This window comes from Helianthus annuus, chromosome 4 (genome assembly GCF_002127325.2).
Source record: "Helianthus annuus cultivar XRQ/B chromosome 4, HanXRQr2.0-SUNRISE, whole genome shotgun sequence".
Classification (NCBI taxonomy): Eukaryota; Viridiplantae; Streptophyta; class Magnoliopsida; order Asterales; family Asteraceae; genus Helianthus; species Helianthus annuus.
The window spans coordinates 157,900,418-157,917,758 of record NC_035436.2 but is presented as its reverse complement, the minus strand read 5'-3'; the positions used below and the strand labels follow the sequence as shown (position 1 = coordinate 157,917,758).

Sequence of the window (17,341 nt, the reverse complement as noted above, 5' to 3'; positions counted from 1 at the left end):
GGCCCCACTTTTCTTTCAACTTGTTACCAATAATATCTAGATATTTACTTCATGTTGCAACTTGATACAAGTGGTGAAATGTGATCATTGTAGCAACTAGTTACCTTCTTTTTCTAACCCTTTCATTCATGCATTTCACCTCCTATCTTCACAACACCAAAAGCTCCCAACAACACCCCATTTTCGGTCAAGAACACCCCTCCCCCATCTTCATTTTCAAGCCACTTTCATGATGATCAAGATGCATTTTCATGGAACTTAGGAGGATCTAAGACAACCACAAGTTGAAGCAAGCATTTCCATTCATCTAAGAGCTTTCAACCATCAAATCTTCATCTTCTTTGCTTCTTATTTTCACCTAGATCATCCCTAGCCAAGAGCTAGAAGTGAGACTTCTAAATCCTTTATTTTCATACTTGTTTATGTATTTATTGTTAAAGAACAACTTATAACTAAAACAACAATACAAAACAAGATGAAAATATAAAGAAGCAAAATAATAATCATGATATAAAAGTGTGTTTATGTTGTGAGTTAAAGATGATTACTTGCATATTTGATCTAGTTTTGATGATTAGCATAAAAATAACTTGTTAGATGATGTTTAAAAACATAATCTAACAAGTGTACATGGAAATGTTTAAGGGTTTTGTTAAACATAAATGTTTAGATGGAGGATCATGATCTTTGATTTTGTTAAAGTATATAAGGTTGTTAACAAAAAATAATGCTTTTACAAGTTATAAAAAGAAAACATACAAGATGGGTTTTTATGAAAAGCTTGTTAAAACTAGAAGTAAAATATGATTTTTGGACTAGTAAACATATGTAAAGATCATACCAAAACCCTACATGATTATGAGTTCATCTTGATAAGTTATGTTATAAATCTCATATGTTTTTATTAAGAAAAATATGAGAAGATTAGTGGTGATTTTATAAGAAAAAGATGTGTTTTTATTAAACATGGCAAAGTCCATATTTCTAATAAAATATGGCCAAGTTTTTCTTAAAAATCATAAGTTACAAAAACTATTATTTTTGACAAAATCTTTATTAGATTAAAAAGATTTTAAAGAATAGTTTTTATAAAAGCAAAGTTTGATATAAATATATATTTTTGAGAAAATATATATTTAGTTAACTTAACAACTTATGTGCTATGTGTCATTTGTTTGTATTAGTTATATTTATGATAACTAGGAACTTGAATACAATGATACAAATGAACACAATGTACATTTCGACTAAAGTCTTACAAGACTACATTTAAATACATCTTATAAACACCTTACGGACATTCCGAGCTTTCAAACACAACTTATGGTCAAAACGGACGACGGGCGAATCTATGAACATCTCGCCATTCCGAGGAAGTTACTACGACGTTTAGGCGATCTTTCGACACGAATACATACACATCACCGAAAACAATATCCGAATGTTTTGAAACTTATAAAAACTATTGTGTATTCTTTTAACTAAAAAGCCTATACTTAGTAATTTTTATAAAAATGAAAGAATATATTTTTAACAAATGGGCTTCTCTTATAACAAATGGGCTATTTTACGAATGGGCTTATTTTTAACAAATGGGCTTATTTTATAACAAATGGGCTATTTTTACAAATGGGCTTATCATCCTAAATGGGCTTAACATAAATACATGGGCTAAGCCCAATACCAAAACTTATGGGCTAAGCCCAATACCCAACATATGGGCCAAGGCCCAATAACATAAAGCCCAATAACATTTGGGCCCAACACTATTGAGGCCTAACACTATTTAGGCCCAACACTATTGAGGCCCAACACTATTTAAGCCCAACACTATTGAGGCCCAACACTATTTAGGCCCAACACTATTGAGGCCCAACACTATTTAGGCCCAACACTATTTAGGCCCAACACTATTGAGGCCCAACACTATTTATGCCCAACACTATTTAGGCCCAACACTATTGAAGCCCAACACTATTTTGGCCCAACAACATGAATTCTTGGGCTAAGCCCAATGACATATAAATTGGTAAAAATACAATTATACAATTTATTCATACAAGACACGAAATCCAGAGGACAAGACCCGATGATACAACTCACGAGATACAAGAATATATATTTGGCGAAATATATACACTAAACAGTTATCAATTAATACATCTAAGACACAGTTCAATGAATAACAAAGACATACAATTCTTAACACATATTCAAGATAAAAGACTTGTACTCAAGTCATTACAAGACCGAAGTGTCTAACAAATATAGAACGTTTGTAGGTGGTGATACTATTCAGGACGACCGTACGTCAGATCACAGTTACTTACCATTCACGGACGCAATTCTGTGAGTTCATGTCCCCTATTCATTTAAATGTTTTACAACTTTACAACTATCGGGGAAAATACATGTTCAACGTATGTTAAAGTTAGGGAATGAAACACCTTAGATCATGTGCGAATTAGGGTTATACATCTAAGCACCATTAATCCAGTTTGGACCTAGGTACAAGTGGTTAGATCTAATGGGTTTTGGCGAGCCCCACTCTTGGTCGTGGACCCATACGGAAGAGTGCTTTTGTGTCCCAGTCGATAGGAATCGGCATAAAATCGTCTAGGGTTGGATTGCTTCCTTTTTCGTCACACATATTAATGTCCTCGCGAAACATTAATGATCAACGATTTCATTGACGCTTTACATACTACATCATTACATACAGATACATTTTATACAACTCACATTTTATGGATACATTTTATACAACTCACATTTTATGGATACATTTTATACAACTCACATTTTACAGATACATTTTATACAACTCACATTTTACAGATACATCTCATACAACTAAACTGCATGAACTCGCCAACTTTTGTTGATGTTTTCAAACTTAACATGTATTTCAGGAAATTAGTGGACCATGCAGACATTTCAATCAAGGAAAGCAAGTATCAAGACTCCATGCCACCATTTGAAGGGTTTGCCCGTTATATACCGCCTCTTTGCGGTGATATAGTGGTCAAAGCCTTAACATTTTAAGACTTACATTTTGATGTATAAAAAAATGACAACTTATTTTCATTTGATGGTTTGTAACCAATACGTTTAACTTATGTTGCGTTCTTTTGAAACGATTATGACAATGGCATTGGAGCTTGTTTTTATTCATTTAGTATGTTCACTTATATTGTTATGCAATGAGAACCGATCAGATCACACCTCGCGCTTCCGCTACGAGCGGGTGTGACATTCATCATCACAGCCCAACAATCCAATTTGTTCACACACCTTTGTTTCTTAAGGGTAACATAACATACAAAGACACACAAAATCTCCCACTGAAAGATTTGAATTTTTCTTCTAGTAATCTCTCACAAGCATTTCGTTGAACAGCCTGTGTGCACACAATAATGACCAAATAATCCAAATGCAAGAACCCCACTTCTTTTGGAGTTCAGTAATAACATAAAAAAGTTACTACCAAATCAAGATTTGCATTTTCCAGTTCAAATTTATCTTTACCCTCTTTGTACTTGCATCAAGATTGAAGAAGTAATGGAATACAAACCGTGTTGGTTTTTACCAAGAGGGTTTGGCGGTGGCGGAAGCGGCTCCCTCACCACAATGACCATCACCATCGTTACACCATGACAACATCATCACCGTCACGCGCCATAACCACCGTCACTGTCACACATATTAACCACCATTACCGTAGCCAACATACGCTCTATACCATCGGTACAGATCTGTAACCCACTACTCGCCACAGTTTCTCTAAATCAAAGTTTTCAACCACAAAAATCAACATTCAGGTTGACCTTCTCTAAATCAAGTTTTCACCCACAAATATCAACAATTTCTCTGAATCAACCACAAAAATCAATCACAACCACAAAAATCAGATTGACCCGACACCATAGCCAAAAATTAAGAAAAAATGGAGCTTTTTAAAAAATAAATAAAATCACCAGAGACGGAGGCAGAAGGGGGAGGAGCAACCGGCGGCATCACTGCCGGCGGAGAACTTGGTCACCGGAGCACACCCCACGCCCAAGGAGCAACCGGCGGCATGCGACAGCCAAACACCCTCATGCCGCAGATGCTACTGCCAGACACCCTCATGCCGCCATGGTCGTCGCCGTGCACCACCATGTCGGCCACTGCCATCTTTCTTCTGGCTCTCTCTCCCTCTCTCTAACTATATGTGTGCAGATGTTGTGAATCAAAAGAAAAAGGGCATTTCAAGACTTTGAAATCGGACTTGATTTTCAAGAACTGGGAGAGAGAAAAAGCAAGACACGTATGAGTAGGCCAATCAAAAGGAGAAGAGCAAGCAGACCCCAATTTTTTTTGAAATACACCCAAAGCACCATGTACAACAACTCATAACACCACCATGTTGCTAATTTATTTTTTGAAATACACCCACAGCACCATGTACAACAACCCATAGCACCACCATGTTGCTAATTTATAAGTTATAATAAGAAAATACATCTTATAATTGTTTTTACGTGTTTTTATTTTCTACAATCGTTAAGTTTCATTTTCATTGGTAAAAACAATAGCTTGATAGTTAGAAATGCTTTATTTGAATTTTGAAACCTCTAAAAATCTCATTGGTAAATAAATACTTTCTGTAATAGTTATATTAGAAATTGAGTAAAAAAAGAGCCGATGAATATTAATAATTTCAATCTTTAATAGTGGCAAGCTTGAGATTTCCGACCGAAGGATCGAAAACGTATATACCTAAAAAAATTATAAAACCGGGGGTCGAAAACGTATATACCTAAGAAATTCTATACGAAAACTACATACCGGGCATTACTGAGCAAAAAGTTCGGGGACTCGGCGCCGATCCCGGCCCCCACCTGATCTTTAAGGGTTAAAATTTAAAACTGTTAAAAGTCTTTTGTTTCCTTATTAAATTTCCTGAAATGGGTCCTAGGTGAATGAAAAATGGCCCATGTAAGACCACCCGTAGTGGGGTTGTTTGGGCGTGAAGACGGCTTAAAACGCCTCAAAACGCTTGGATCCCCGCCTCCAAGGGCGTTTGTTTTTTGCTTTGGGCTTGGGCGTGGCCTTTAAAACGCTGGATCGAAAGTGGTTGGACCAATGGAACGTTTGGCAACGGCAAGGTAACGACTATATTTGTTTTTTTTTTTCATATTCAATATCTATATAGATACACACTCACAACTCATAATACCACAAAAATATACAAAACACCACACAATCTTCTTCAAAAATGGATTTTGCCACGTCTTCCTCATCCGTCGCCAATTATTATTACAAAGAGTTTTTAGTTGATGAGGGTGAGTCAACCGACGAGGAGGTCGAGCAAGAGGCGGTTACCAGTGCGTGTTAACTTGCGGCGAGGTATATGAAACACGTTAGTCAGCCTCCACGCCGTTATATAGTTGTCCAACCGCATGGCAAGGTCAACACACACGAGGCGGCCAAAAAGGACCAACGATTATTCTTCAACCGGTTGCCTCACACGACCTTTGGGATTGGTCGGCTTACTTTGGTGTCACAGGGTCATACAATGATATAAACGTTTTCGAATAGTCACTAGTGGTAGAGGAATTCATTTCTGGCAGAGCACCAAATGCATCTTTTTTATGCTAACGGAAACTATTACCCATACGGATACTATTTGAGTGATGGAATATATCTAAAGTATTTGATTATCGTGAAGACGTTTAGGAACCTGTACGATTAAAAAAAGAGCACATTTTAAGAAAGTTCAAGAGTCTGCGCGAAAGGACATTAAGAGATGCTTCGGGGTTCTTCAACAACGTTGCCATTACTTGAGAAATCCTTGTCGTGCATGGATCAAAGAAAAAAATGAGAGATGTTATGTATGCTTGTATAATCATGCATAATATGATATTAGAAGACAAAGGAAAAGCGATATGCCAAAATTATATATCAGACGTTGTTCACGAAAATCCACAAGCAACAATGGATGAAAGAGTGAACAATGTGAGTCAAATGTGTTCCAAATTAGCACATTCTGCGTTAACGATGGATTTGATCCTACATGCATGGTCAGTTCGTTATATTCCAAAAGAGGGTGAAGAAGAAGAGGAAGATGACGACGAAGGCCCAGATGAAGACGAGTACGGCAAACGCGAATATGAAAATTAAGACGATTTTATAATATTTGTGCGTTTTTTAGTTTTTATGTAATTTTTATTTAAAAATAAATAATTGGGTAATCATTTCAAGAGGTATGAACGGGCATAATATCCCTTTGCTGACTAGGCAGCTCACATGTCGGATCATGCCCAAGAGAGGGGTTTGAAGTTCACTCACCACTACACATGGTGTATGAGATAATTTATATATGATAAAATTTAAACTGAATGAACAGTGTTTATTATTATATTAAATTAAAATTAGAATTAGAATTATTTAAAATTAGAATGGAAGAGATGAGCAAATGGTATCGGGTACATATACCGGTCTCAAATTTACCAAACCGGTGTATTTTCGGTACCGGTTCTGCACAGGTATTCACCGGTTTTTACCCTCAAATACCGGTGTCGTACCAGTACCGACCAGTACCGAACCGTACCATACTAGGTATATTCGGTACCGGTACCCACTTTTGGGGATTTCGGTAACGGTATTTTCGGTACCGGTTGGTACCGAGCTCATCAAATCCTGTAGCAACGCATCAATGCATGTAATTGCACCGTTTAGATTACTTTTCATACACACAGTAAGCAAACTGTATTTCATTTGAATGAGGTTTTATATACACAACAACTTATTTTGCTTTTTTTGTCTTTTTCTGTAATGAATGAATTTTAGCATGTAAAATTAACTTGGATATTTAGAATATTGATGAGCAAATCGTATCAAATCCTGTAAACGAACCGATATCGTATCGGTACCAAATTTACTATACCAAATCATTTTCGGTACCAATTTGGTACCCACCTTTTGGCGTTTTCAGAATCGTTACTTTCGGTTCGACACCGGTCTAGCACAATACATGTATTTACTGATTTTTACCTTCAAATACCATACCGTATTATACCAAGCATTTTCGGTGCCGGTACCTAATTTCGATGATTTTCCGGATTGGTACTTTCGCTGCCGTTACCGGTACCGAGCCCATCCATATTTTAACGTGTTAGCACTGTAATAACTGAACTGAAAATAACCGAATTTTCAACGTGTAGGACGTGTGGGTCCTATTATTATATATTAGGTTATTTAAAAGCGTTTTTTATGACGGAGTGACTATCCTTACCACGTCATTTTATTTATGTTTTGATATTCGGTATCTGTTTGTCGTTGCTGACATGCCTTTTGTAGTCATTGGGTCCTGCCGCAACGCGCGGACGGAAAATAACTAGTTACTTTCAATATGCAAAATCTTTCAAGAATAGAACTAAACATACAAAATTTTAAAACTCAAAAATTTTTTGTTGATGACTTCGTACGGTGGACGCCTCCCTTACTGATCATAGCGACGTAGTTTGTTATCCGTTTACTTGCTATTTCGTTGTAATTCTCATTCGGAGAGTTAATGAAAATCAATATACGTTACCGTTTATCACCGTTAATTTTTTACTAGCTTAGTAAACTAGTAAAGTTGAAAAAAAGATGAACCAGAATAAAGTAAACTTAAGGAATGTTTGGTACAAAGGTTTAGGAACAAACTAAACACCTCCTTTATCTGAAAGTGTTTTCTTTCTTCTAACAACCCAAACCTAAAGGGCAGCTTCTGTAACAACCCAAACCTATATGGTAGTTTCTGTAAACAATCCAAACAATAAGGGCAATTTATGTTAGCGATAAAGTTAATCATTTACGAATTTTCATCATAAGAATGCGAACAAAGAAACGTTGACTCATCGTGACAACCAACAAAATGATTGGTAATGTATGATTGTTAGACTTACAAATAGATCTATACAATTAAATTATAATAATTGATAAGCTTATAAAGGTAAATATAGATAGAAAAACAGGATGTAGATACATTAAGCATGTAATGCTTGTATATACATGTATACATATGTGTGTACGACAGTGAGAACATATTGGTAAACATTATTATATACATAATATTTTTTTTGAACGGCCAACAGAACTATATATATCAATTACCATCGTCTATTTGCGCCAGGAATCTCTCGATAGGCTGTAAGAAACCTAACAGAAGAGGTATAACCCAAATTCACCTTCATATCCAGTGTGCGTGGGTTAAGTAGACCCGAATTCAATTACACCTACGTGGCAATAATGTACAACGTGATAAAAGGAGTGATCACACCTTCTCCAATAAAAATAAAGTCATTCTTGACGCTAACTTTCTTTGAAGACTTAATTTCAACCTCTTTGGGTCTTTGATTATGGTTTTGATAGCATCTTGTTATTTCAATAATGTATTTACTCATTTAAAACCATTAAATAACCAGTAGGTCATTTTAACCCAGTTTCTATAATAATATAGTTAAATAAATTAGTCTAATGAAATCTGTCGGAACTAACTAATATATATTAAACATATGAAAGATTATTGATATATACGATCTAGATCAAATGTTATTCTGAACATTATTATGTCAAACTATATAATAATAATAAAATGTAACTAGTTCACATAAAACTAATTGCTTATTATGACAATTTGGCAATCAAATATAAATTTCAAAAGATGAATAAAATATTTAATAATAAATTGTTATTTCCATGACATGTTGGAAGACTGTCTACAAGAAACTATATATAAATAACTAACGACATAAAATAAATATATTAATGACGAGGGGAGGCTGATGCACAAGCATCGCTGGACACCTTTGGGAACATATTATTATTGTTTTATACGTCCAATAAATCCATATTAAGTAATATACTCATGGATTTCAACCCCTTAAAAATATTTTTTTTTTAAATTGAAAGATAACTTTAAATTTCTTTTTATTTCTTTTTGTTGGTTGTTTAGCGGTTGTTGTTACATTTTTTTTAAAATTAAAGTTCATTAAAACACACCTCTGACTCAAATGGGTAAAAGATCAAACAATAAAACAACACTCCCGATCAAAACGGGCAAATGACAGACAATTAGAACATATACAACGAGTATTTACATCATTCCACCCAACTAATATATTTACAAGGAAATCTATTTCTAACCCACCCAAAACCCCTCGATTTTACCTCCCATAAAATATCTTGCGGACTTTGACTAATCTGCTTGAAAACCAATTCATTTCTTCCTTTCCAAATACACCAACACGAAATAATCACTGAACCTTGAATGAGGCTCTTTGCTTTCTTACCTAGTTGCGTGAAATTGTGTATCTCCATAATGTCTTTGAAGTCGAAAGCATATATCTGGGGCAAGTTACACCAAACACTGAAGGCCAACCAAACCCTCTCCACCACCGAACATGCAGTAAATAAGTGCTCCACCGTTTCCTCAAATTCATCGCAAAAATGGCACATAACCGAAGTAATAATCACATTCCTTCTTCTTAAGTTTACTTTCCTAGCTAATCTATCCAGATTACCTCTCCACGTCACAATATTACATTTGAGAGGCACCCATTTATACCATACAAAATTAGGGGGATGACTGACTCCTCTATCCTCAATTAAAGCCAATCTGATGGCCTTCACCGAGAATCCTTCCTGATTGCCGTCGTTCCACATCCATAAATCCTTATTATTTGAAAGCGACATCCTACTGAGGACCTCTTGACATTCCTGTCATTCCTTAAGCTCTGATGTGCACAAAATGCAAGATATAAATTACATCAATTGTGGCATAAAACTAACCCTTTTTTAGTACTAATGTTGGAAAAAGTGTGTTTTTGTCTTCCTTTTGTATTTTCAGGATTAAATGAGCTCAAATGAACAAAAGAAGCAAAAAGGCAGCTAAATCTAACATAAATACAAGAAAAGGAATAAACGTGACATTCCCGACCCCCCGACATCATCTCCCCAAGCAAAACAAGAGAACAGAAGGCTGAATACGCCTCGTGCTCAGTGAGCACGGGGGCGTGCCCAAGTGTCTGCAGAAAAGACAAAGTTGTAGAAGCTTCTATCACCCACCACGGGGGCGTGCCCAGCGGACACGGGGCCGTGGTCAACTCTAAGATTCGCAGAATCTAGGAAAATCTTGATAGTACAGATACGCTTCTGCACACGGGGTCGTGCCCAACGGACACAGGGGCGTGATCAACTAATGCAAACAAACTGCAATTAATGAAGAAAGAGAAGGAGGATGGACACGGGGCCGTGTCCGAGCTGCTGTTTAGACTATAAATAGGGGTGCTTGGCTCATTTGCAAACCATCCCTTGGCACACCACCTCTCTCACACTTCACCCACCCACTACCACCATCACAACACCATCATCCACCACCATCATCCATCATCCATCATAGAGTGTGTGAGTCGTCTCGGGATCCAAGATTGACCGTAAGAGTTCTTGACAATCAAAGGCCATGTTTGCCTAAGTCTCTTACATCACTTGGTGAAGACAAGTGTCTAGTGTAATACTTTTTATTTTTAATTTTTTCGCACTTTTTATTTGTTTATGTATTAATGACTTTAATAACTAGTTTCTTATGTTGAAGGTGATTCTTCCTTATTGTTTGTCCGTGGTGTCTTGGCATTATTTTACTGTCTATATAAAATAAAAGATTTTCACCATTCATATCTCCACGGTCTATATGGAGATATGTTGGCTACCTGGTCGGGGGTTAAGGGAACGGTTTGGTAAGAGTCTTGCCTTGTTCAGTGTATAGATCCTGCAAGGACCTGGGTCAAATTTAGTAGGACCTCCTTCAATACCCACCGGTATTGGATGGCGGGGGTCCAAACTCTTTGATCCCCTCATATGTAAGCTACTATTAAAACTTTAACCAGGCTACTTAGGACTGTATCCCTACTGACTCAGACTTCTTAGCCGAGGGTAACGTCACCTTCAAAAGAGGGACCTACCACATTATGCATTAATAACTTAATTAATCATCTTTCAATAATCCGACCCTTTAGGATTGTATCCTTGCTGACTCAAACTACTGGGTTGAGGGTAACGTCACCTTCAAAAGAGGGGCCTACTACAATAACTAAGATAATCTCTTAAAAATTGCAAAAGTGCGGAAATAATCAAAGGTTACACTACACACGAGTCGGATCCAAGTGATCCATCTTGTCTATCTGTTTTTACTTTTATTTTATTTTTCAGCATCTTAGTTAGTTTTATTTTTCTAGTTTAAAAAACCTTTTTCTAACTTTTGATTTGATTAGACGTTGAGTATAAACCGGTATTAAAAGCTTTTGTGTCCTTGGACGACCTCGGTATCTTACTAACACTATACTACGCTCACGATGGGTGCACTTGCCCATATGTGTGTTTAGTGTTAGTAAATATCGTGTTTTATAAATTTAAAACTTGGCTAAAAAGTGTTAAAGGGCTTAAAATATACATTAAAAATATACGACACTTCACGCACATCAAGCTCCGCATCCGACTATGGCTGTCTAAACCAATTCCACACAAATTCGCTATTTCCTTGGTTCACATCCCATCTATCTACAACCCTGCATAATTTAGACAATTCCAAACCGAACAAATGTGGCCATCTTTCCACGAAAGGCGTATCACTCATCCAAGTGTCTAACCAAAAACGAATCTCCTCCCCGTTCCCAACCTTACCCAAGATCATACGGTTTAAACCCTTCCCGTTTATTTTCAAGTTAGAAATTGACTTCACAATATTTTTCCAACATCCCGTAATTTTTCCATTAAGTGGTAGGAAGCTCCTTTGATTGTTTTTACCATGGCAAGCTTCCACCACCTTTCTCCATAAATTTTGATTTTCGACCCTGTACCTCCACCCCCATTTAAAAAGAAGAGCCAAATTGATCTCTTTAAGCTTGTTGATACCTAACCCCCCCTTTTGATTTGGGCCACGTGATCCAATCCTAAGCCACGCAGCTCATTTTGTTATTATCATCCGATCCTGCCAAAAAGAATTTTCTCATTTTCGCTTCAAGTATCTTAATAATTCCTGTCGGAACCTTGTATAACGAGAAGTAGTAGATAAGGAAGCTTTCCAACACATAATTAATCAAAGTGAATATCCCCCTATACAAATTGTTTTAGCTTACCAAACCGACAATCTTTTATCGAAAACCTCAATAATCGGAGTCTAGTTATTAATTATGTTCATGTTAGCTCCCACCGTAATCCCTAGATAAGTGGGCAGAATTTTATCAGAATTACACCCCACCACCTTAGCCATATCCCTTATTTCACAATCTTCCACTCCCAACCCGTATAAGTTAGTTTTATGGAGGTTAATTTTTAAACCCGAACACAAATAAAATATTCTTAAGCATCTAGCCACATTTAACACATTAACCCTATCTCAATCCCCCATCAAAAGAGCATCATCCGCGTAGAATAAATGAGAGATTTTTGGACCATTATTAGGAGTTTGAATTCCATTGAATAATCCTTCAACCCTGTAACACCTCGAAATTTTGTGTCTAATAATGTGTTAACACGTGTCATGGGCTTACACGTGGCATTAGATATTAAATAAAGGACTAAAGTTGGCAAACCTTGAAAGTAAGTAAATTTGAGGGTTATAAATGTCAACAAAGGGTAAATATATTGTATAGTAACGCTAAGCGATGCTCGTACCTTCAAACGAATAAATCATGGATCGTACGGAAGCGAAACGCGGAAGAAAGTGAGAGATTACAAGCTGCAGGGGTTAACTGTGTCAACATGTTTAATTATACCTCTGAGTGACCCTTTGACGAACCCGAGGTTTTGTAACAGTAAACTACGCTCACTAGAATGTACTATATAAATTTCACGAAGTTCCGTTTTAAAACGAGAAAGTTATGATCAAATTCGCACGAGAGGGGTTAAAAGCGTCAACAATGAGAGTTAAGGCTTTCCGGATAATTAACAAACTAACCGGGGACTTAACAATGAAGGTAAATGGCACGAGGCCCTTAATTGTAATTAACCGAGGGCCATATCGCAAAGTTACCCCTTCAAACCCGAAAGGTCAGGTTATTAATTACCGAAGATTTCGTTAATCATTACAAAAGATTTAGAAATCTTGAAAATAGACCTAATGCGGGTCGCGTAAACGTTTAGAGTAAGTTAACGCGGGCCGCGAGCCTTCTGCAAATATACGTTCTGACATGAAGATCCAGGCGGCCCGCGTACAAGCCTGCCTGATCTTTCATGCGGGCCGCGTGAAGGTCCCAGGTACAGAAAAATGCTTAACTTGGCTGTTCAGCCTTCTAAACGCCATGAGATGCACTTAAATCCTTCCAATTGACCCCTAAACAACCCCTAAGCATTAGGAACACATGTTGGAAGGTTGTGGTCAGTTGGTAGACTTGTGTGTCAAGGAGTTGTGGTGAAATTTTCACTATAAAAGGCCATTCTTAGTTCACAAATGAAACACACCTGTAAACACATCTTCTAATCATTCCTGGAGCTCTCAAGGGTTCTTCTATCATCCTAAGTCGTGCACAAGCTTCTGTAAGTTGTCTAACCCTTTTGTGGTTTAGTTTTTGCTTAGTTTAGCCTAAAAGTCAATCCGTCGTAACTAACGATTGAGTTTGCGATAAATCACGAATGGTCCAGTGAATTGTCGAATCAAAAGTAGTTATGTGTTGGTATTTATGTGGGTAATAAACCCTTAAAAAGGTTCCCCCTGATTACCACTCTAACTAGTTCAAATGTCGAGTCAAACGTGCACTTAAAAAGTCAACAGAAAGCTATTTTGCGATTTTATACATAATCTGTAATGTAGGTGATGTGTAACCTGTTTTGATGTTCATAAAACATGATAATAAGTATATAAACTAGTCTAAGCTCGTTTGATCCGACCATGCGCTATTCTGTTATACTAAATAGCGCAAATTACGAAACTTTAGTAATTTAATAGCGCAATTAGCATAACGCCTATCTAAACCCAGATTTCGACACCAAATCTTTGACACACTGATGTAAAATAATATTTCGGAATTTTTAAGGATTTTTAATTATTTTTAACCTGCTCATAACCTATGGTTATGGCTACGGTTCAGTAAATACCGAATATGCCCTTTTCGGCCATAACTTGAGTTCTACAAGGTCTTTTGACCCGATTCCAGTTGCTACTAATTTTAAATAATAAATAAAGTATTTTGAACTTTATAAACTGATCGGGAAACTCAGATTTCCTGTGGAACTCAGAAACATCTTTTATAATCTTTAAAAAGACCGAAATACCCCTACGGGGCATATTATTAACTTTAACTCGTTACGGGCATTATGGAAGGTATCCTACTGATACCACAACCTCTTTAAAGTATTTTAACTTAGGAAAACAGTGTAGGACTCTATCGGATACCCGTTGCGCCTTTTGCGCGCACGGTACGGCTTATGTAACTAGTTTACGTAATTTAGCCGAAAACGGGTCAAACTATATTGCTTGGACCCCAAAATCCAGAGTATGATTATTATACCCATATAAAACAAGTCTTCAACCTTGTTGGGTCAAAATCACACTCCATTCACGGTCTTCGCCTTTCACACGATTAAACCGTAACTATCCTTTGAAACTGACCGGTCTAAGCTACGGCTAATATAAAGACCCGTTAGGATTCTAATAGGTTAATTTAAAACCTTCGTTCCAGAATAGGAGACCGGTAAAAGCTATCTGTGATTTACTCAATTAAGGATTATACTTGCAAAGGTAAATACTTTTAACTTATTTTCCGTTATACGGGCTTGGGTTACGGTATATATAAAATACCGCTTGATCGAGCATCAAATCTTCCATCGTTTGGTGGTTAATTGAATAATTTGATTGGCTCGTTTAAACAGTCTTGTTACTTAAAAGCCTTTGGGGGGTTAATGACCATGTCCCGGATATCCTTGGCAGCATTTTACGAAATGGCCACGACCTCGACATCCGGGTGTAGGCGTACACCCGGCATTATGTCTATATTAATAAAAAACGTAACCGTTGGTTTACCCACCTCGGTTTTACGCAATGTGGTGTGTCTATTGATCTTTAACCCGGACTAGATCCGGGCTACTGAACGCAAAAAGGAACATGTAATTCGTTCACAAGATTATAATATTAAATAATTCTCCCAAGTTATAAAAAGGTTAATCTTGCCTCTGTGCATTTTAATCAAAGATATTTTGTGCCATGTGCATTCAAACCAATTTTCAATCATTTTTCCAAAATGAGTCAGTTGAATGTATTTACCAGTGTAAACTGACGTATTTTCCCAAAAAGATTAAGTGCAGGTACTACACGTAATCGGCTGGCTATAGCTCCTTAGCATCCTAAAGAGTCTCGCAAGCTTTTGATGCCTTGTCTGTTGAACAATACTTTTGATATTAGTATTAGATCCCCTGTGGATTATTATTTCAACAATGGTGATACATTGATATTACACTAAATGTTGAAATATATTATCTTATTGCTTCCGTTGTGCATTCATATATATTGTGTGGTTTGACTATAACGTTGCCAACTACGTCACGGTAATCCCCCACCGGGCCCACCGGTGAGACACGTGGAAATCGGGGTGTGACAGGTTGGTATCAGAGCCAACATTGAGTGAATTAAACACTAGCCTTTTGTGTTTAATCTCAATAACACAGTAGCACATTCCTTGACCTTCTGAGTCTAGACTTAACTTAGGAAAATCCTCAATCCTAATCTAGAAATTTTTACTTCCAAGTTTTTATTGGATACGTCGCCAAGCGAAGAAGCCGTAATAGGAGTTCTCCACACCCGGGGCCCTGAGATGCTGAGCTTCGTACCGCGGCTAAAATGAAACGAATATCCGAGGAGAAAGCATTCAGAAATAAAATGAAGAAGAAACTCCTTTTGCTGAAGATCGTTTCCTTATTAGTCCTCATAAGGACATAATTACCTTTCAGTCCCTACGAGGACAACGTTATTCCTTTCAAGTCCGCTTAGGACAACTTTATACTTTTATTTTTATATAATGGAATGATTAAGTTTAAACTTTCATTCTAAATAAGAAATATTAAATAAATGGGAAATGACATTTCCTGTTGCAAGATCTACCATTATAATAAAATGGCAAAAATCTAAAAAGGGACAAGACCTAGCTTGGGGTCATATTAAGACCGACCAAGATGGTAGTTCCCCAATTTAGGTTCAGATCCTTACTAACATTTTCGATTTAGAAATTGTTCTGCGATAAATATTAAAAGAATCTTAAGTGTGAAACCTAGCCTTCGGGTCAATTATAAGACCGGGCCAAGATGGTAAGACCTGTTAAAAAGATTCAAATCATTAACTAAGAATCTTAAGAGTGAAACCTAGCCAGGTGTCACTATAAGACCCGGCCAAGATGGTAAGACCTGATTAAAAGATTCAGACTCCCAGTTAACCTCTGTGATCATGTTAACGTCCTTGGCAGATGTGATTCGTTATAATCGCACGCGTCATTCTTATATAAGAATCCTTTTAAGGATTCCAAAGCCCAAATTAATGATTGGTAAATCATGGGTTAGATCGTCAATAAAGATGATCATTGTTAAACATCCATTAGCGATGTAGTGCCTACGGGCCAAACTTATTAAACATCCATTAGTGATGTAGTGCCTACGGGCCAAGCTGGTTAAACATCCATCAACGATGTAGTGCTTACGGGCCAGACTTATTAAACATCCATTAGTGATGTAGTGCCTACGGGCCATGCTAATTGTCATATAAGACAAAAGGCAGTGGTGGTCTATGACTCCCTGTCAGAAAAAGGTAATGAACTAGGTTCAAACCTCAAATGCTTTGATTCTCTGAAATCATAGCATATAATTTATATATGTCCTTGTGACTAAGCCTGTTGTGCTAATATATTTAAAGGCCTTGATTTTCTGAAATCATGGCTTATGATTTAAAATTGTCCTTGTGACTAAGCCTGTTGTGCTAATATATTTAAAGACCTCGATTTTCTGAAATCATGGCCTATGATTTAAAATTGTCCTTGTGACTAGGCCTTTGTGCTATTAAATAAAACTGTTATTGTTGCTTTGATTCTCTGAAATCATAAGCTTATAATTTATAAATGTCCATGTGACCAGGCCATCGGGTGCCACAAATAAAACTGTTAATGTTTTATAATTGGGATAAATTATAATAGAAATCCTAAATAAATATAATTAATAAATTAACCAAATATGGTCTCTGCTTACCATGGTTAATGAATTTCCCTAAGGGGCAATTCCGTAATAAACATCCCTTAGAAGGGAAGTGCCTACGGGCTATAGTGATGTCCTCTGAGACTAA

General features: G+C 36.8%; 1 long non-coding RNA gene across 1 annotated transcript; it reads left to right on the top strand.

The window, feature by feature from the left end:
• On the top strand, positions 1 to 2,952 carry LOC118491100. The gene is made up of 3 exons (XR_004890365.1): positions 1 to 386; positions 2,283 to 2,349; positions 2,913 to 2,952. It is a non-coding gene; the product is annotated as an uncharacterized LOC118491100 (long non-coding RNA).
• The last annotated feature ends 14,389 nt before the right edge of the window (positions 2,953 to 17,341 follow it).